A 5,176-nucleotide genomic window follows, 5' to 3' on the forward strand; every position below is an offset into this window, starting at 1 on the left:
TAAGGGAAATTTATCGGTCACTCTGGTGGTATAAATATGTTTATAGCAGACCAAGGGGAAATGAGGAAGCCCTAATAAATCACTGTAAAGCCACCAGCCATTAATAGGCGAGTGGCTGCAAGAACCCCTGTATTGGCGCTTGCAGACACCCCCTCTGGCTGCCCGCTAATGGGGTGGCGAGGCTGCAGACTCTTCAGGCAAGAAGCTGGCCCCCACCCCACTACCGTGGTGGGAACAAGACCCTAGGGGCCACCTCTGCCAGACCTGAGCTGACCTGTTCACCTTTCCATGGCCCCCTCAATAGACCTGGGCTCAGTCAGACTGGAAGGGCTGAAGGGACAGGATGGGGGTGGATGGGATGTTCCAAGTCTGGGAGGCCCTGGGGCATGGGGATGAAGGAGGATCTGGAGTCAGACCTGACTTCAAACCTTGACGCTGCCAGTTCCCAATCCCTGCCCTTCTTTGAATTTTCTTGTCTGCAAAGTGACTTCACAACCTCAGAAAGCTGTTGGGAAGAAGAGAAAGATAACTCACTCGTCACAGTGCTTGACACCCGCAAGCCTCAATAGGTGGCAGCTATTCTTAGTCTTACTTTAGGCAGGGTCTTCCCCTCTGAGGCAAAGTGCTATGCACACATGAGAACACCCGTGTAAAAGTGGATTGCACTGTCCCCATTTTATCAGGAAGGAACCTGAGGCTCAGAAGTTAAGAGGCTATCAGAAGCCACACAGCTAGAAAGAAGGGGCTCTGCTTGATTCCCAAGCCTAGACTTTACCCTCTGCCCTTTAAGCTCTACTCCTTCCTCCTTCCTGGGGGTTGCCTGTCCCTACCCACTGCAGAAGAAGGGGCCCTGAAACCCTAAAGGCAAAGCCCTGGGAGCCAGGGCAGCCACTTGCTGGTGCTGGTGATCCAGGCCTAAGCTCCTTGGCCTCCAACCCCTCCCCTCCGTGCACTGCTCCTGCCCTCACCCTTTGCAGAGCAAGTGCTAGACTCAGTAACTGTGAACTCAGCCCAGCACCAGGGTTGCTGGAAGCCTTTCAAGTGATCTGCACAGAGTGGTTTGTACTTGGCTTTTCCCATCCAAACTCTTGGTCTTGGTCACAGCCTCAGACCTGGCCAAGGGCCCCTCTAGCCCAGCTCACTCCTTCATCCATTCAGATGTATGTTGCTCCCTCCACAGGGCATAATACTCACCAAGGCCCTGCCCTTATGGTACTTGACTGAAACCTCATGGAAAAGTCACACCTGGATCATAGAACAGAATGGAGTCTGTGCTTAGGCTAAGGCAGGCAGAGCAGCTGGGGAGGCCCAGAGTCAAAGAATGAGCAGGAGCCCAGTAGGAAAAAACGTTTTCCGAGAGGGGAGCCTGGGAGGCAGACAAGACTTCCTGAGCCCCTGGGGCTGGCTGGTTTCACCTCTCCCCTTTCCGTGCTGAGGCTGCACAGAGACCTCCGCATCAGGCTCTGTCCTCACTTCGTCCCTGATCTTCACCGAGTGCTCCCGGTCACCTGAATGCAAGGCAACCTGCTCCCCAGTTTCCTGCCAGGACAGGCTCCTCTGCAAACTATGCTCCCCACCCTATCGGAGCCCCACATCTACCCCCAGGGCCCCAGCCAGCAGTCCAGCCTTCCTTAGCCCAGGAAGACCGGGTCTCCACCAGGACGTGGGGAGGAGGAGCTGCTCCACCTCTACTGCCCCCACTCTGCGGAGAAGGAATCAAGCCAGCTCTGCCTGTCCGCTTCTCGGCGCGTTTCTCCAGATCTCTGTCTCTCGGTCTCGCCCCCCTGTCTCTGCGGGTCTCTGGCTCTCTTCCTTCCAGCCTCTCTTCCCCGTCGTCGCTCTCTCCCTCCCGGACTCAGGCTGCGTCTCTCCCGCCTCTGCCTCCCGAGGCCGGGCGGGGGGAATCGCTCCGTAAATAGGCGGATGGCCCCGGGCGCTCCGGGCGCAGACACTCGTTTTTAGAGCCGGTAATTGACTCCTTTCAGTTGATAATTCATGGCTTGCATATGCGCTTTAATGCGGGCGCCCGGGGAGGGCGGCGGGCGGAGCGGCCCGTGCGCGGAGCTGCGAGCGGCGGAGCGGCTGGGGAGCCGGCCGGACTCAGGCGCTTGGCGTCCGGCCGTCTGTCCCGCCGTGCGAGGGCGGGGAAGGCCGCCTCCGCCGGGTCCGTCTGTCTGGCCCACGCGAGACCCAGCGCGGGGGGATGAAATCTGAGTGCGGGGAGTGGGGCGCAGAGGCCCAGACAGCGCCCTGGGCAGCGAAGCAAGGCGGACCGTCAGAGCCTTCGAGATGGATGGGGAGGAGAAGGACACCCCTTCCCCTTGCAGCCGAAGGGGAGACTGAGGCCCAGAAAGGATTTAGGTCTTATCTGCCTCCCACAGCGCAGAAACAGGACCGGAATCCCAGGTCCTGCTTCCTAAAGGGTCCTAGTCTGGGGCCTCAGTCCCAACCTCCGTAGAACCAACCACGCCCCTGGGGAGATTTCCTGTCTCTGAGCTCAACCCTTCTCCGTGAGCGAACCACGCTAAAGCTCTCAGAGTGGCCTCCCCAGGAGGAGCTGGGGATTCTGGACACAGACTCGGAGACCTGAACCGACTTCTCGTCCCATAGTGACCCCCAGGATGAAGAGGGGCAGCCCTCGTCCTCTCCCACCTGGCCTTCACCTTCTGTGGAGGTCTTATCCTGAGGCCGTGACTGGGCTTCAGATGCGATCATTATTTCCATCTTACAGAAGAAACTGAGGCTTGAAGAAGCTGGGAGACTTGCCCAAGGCCTTGGAGGAAGCAGAGCCAAACCTGGACCTGTGGGCACCCAGATGAAGCTCCCCACGACTGGAAGTAATAGGAGTGGGAAGAGGAGGGGGAGGCGATGCCAGAGGTGTCTCTGGCACCTCGAAGAAGCCCCTAGGAAGAAAGCCTCTGAGAAAGCCAGTGACGTGCTAAGGTCAGGCAGACCGGGGGTGGGAGCGGGGGGAGTGGCTTCAGCTGAAGACGGTGCTGGCAAGAAGTGAGAGGCTGAAGTCAGCGCTGGAGCTGGAGCTGGGGCTGGGGAGGAAGGCAGTTGTTGACCCCAAACTTCAGCTCAGGAGAAATGAGAGCAGTCCAGCCTGTAGGGAAGTCTGGCTCAGGGCGAGGGTTCCCATTTAACTATGATCCTTGAGCTGGTATCTGCGACTCCCTTTCCCCAAGCTAATTTTAGCCAAAAATAGGATTCTTCCCCCATCTCCTAAAATCTGCAAATACACCTGGTTTATTCCTGGTCCTCCTATCTCACTACATCTCCACCCACTAGTTTTCTTGGCAATGGAGCTAAGACTGGAAAAGACCTGATGACAAGAGAGAAGGCCAGGTAACGTATGGACTATGTGAAGCTCAATGCTGCCCCCTGGTGCCCAGACTTGTGCGGCCAGCGGGGTGTAGGGAAAGGGAAGCAGGAGGCATTTGAGATAGAAAACCTCTCTGCTCCTCCACTTCTCTGAGCCTCTTGACAAGGTGTGTGTGTTGGTGGACAATCGTGTGGTACTCTTTTATGACCCCATGGACTGTAGCCAGCCAGGCTTCTCTGTCCATGGGATTTCCCAGGCAGGAATACTGGAGTGGGTTGCCATCTCCTTCTCCAAGGGATCTTGCCAACCCAGGGATTGAACCTGTGTCTCCTGCATCTCCGGTATTGGCAGATGGGTTCTTTACCAGCTGAGCCACCATGGAAGCCAAAGACTTGAGTGCTTGCTATGCGTGCATCCTCAGCTGCTCAGTCGTGTCCAACTCTTTGCCACCCTTTGGGCTGCAGCCCACCAGGCTCCTCTGTCCATGGGTTTCTTTCAGGCAAGAATACTTGAGTGGGTTGCCATTTCCTTCTCCAGGGGATTTTCCTGACCCAAGCATCAAACCGAGTCTCCTGCTTTGCAGGCAGGTTCCTTACCTGCTGAGCCATCTGGGAAGGCCTGAGCCTCTTAGACCTCCCTCTTATGGGAGAGGAAGGACAGAGAAGGAGCCATACTAACCCTGACTGAGAAGGTACAATGAGGATTCTTCTCCTCCAGAGAACTCAGACTCTGTGCTAGGGCCTGAAGAGAGGTGGAGGCCAAGGTGAGGTCAGCAGTAGCCCTGTCCAGTCTGCACCTGGACACCCCAGATGGTTGTTTCTATTGTAAGTAGAGTCAGGGCAGCCTTTTTGGTATGATTCCTGGGGTCTCCATCTTAGTTCAACTTGGGCCTTTTTCTGCCTAAAATTCCATCATATTTGTTCCTGAGGAGGTACTCAACAAATGTAGAATGAATGAATGGATGGATGAATTCCATTTATTTGCACTGGGATATTATCTCCAGGAGGTCTGGGCTATCAAGCACAGGGAGGAATGAGTTCATAAGTTTGCCTAGTTGATTGGAAGTAGGGCTACAAAGAAGAATGGGATACAGGAAGGGGAAGTTTTGTTGGGGGAGAACCTCAAGAGAGTTTAGGTGCACGTAAAATCATGGAGGAGACTGAGGGCTCAAAGAAGGCTTCCTGGAGGAAGTAACATTTGACATAGGACTTGAAGGGCAGTGAAGACAGTGATGGCGTTTAGTTGAAGAGAACAGTATGAACAGAGGCACAGACACACCTTGTACTGGCAAGAAGGCTCCAGTTTGAGAGAATGGAGGCAGGTTACGCTGTGGTGGAGCCACACCAAAAGAGGCTGTACAGGTCCTCAGGAGGTGCTGGGTGTCAGGTCAAAAAATTTAGCAGCTTGTGGGCAAAGCACTGGACGGTGAGTGGGGGATTAACTCCCAACACAGGCTCTGTTCTGACTTGGTTTCACTCCCATGGCCTTGCTCTATGGAACTTTAGAAAGTGGGAGCCATGGCAAGTTCTCGATCAGAAAAGTGCCTAGGAATCACCTCTCCCATAATAGTCGAGTACTGGCAGGTAGGACAGACTACATCAAATCTAACCCCCTCAATGTGTGGATGATAAGACTGAGGTCCAGAGAGGGGAAATAACTTGCCTAGACCAAACCAGTGGCAGAGCCAGGATTTGGACCAGCTCTCCAAGCTCTCAGTTTGGGGCCCTCTCCCCTCTGCTGCAGTCTAGGATAGCATCTCAGAGACTGAACTGGAGGACAGCAGCTGGAAGTAGAAGGCCATGGGAAGTCTACAGCCCTACCTCCCCATCTAGACCAGAGATCCCGAAGCCA

Source organism: Bos indicus, chromosome 3 (genome assembly GCF_029378745.1).
Source record: "Bos indicus isolate NIAB-ARS_2022 breed Sahiwal x Tharparkar chromosome 3, NIAB-ARS_B.indTharparkar_mat_pri_1.0, whole genome shotgun sequence".
NCBI classification, from domain to species: Eukaryota; Metazoa; Chordata; class Mammalia; order Artiodactyla; family Bovidae; genus Bos; species Bos indicus.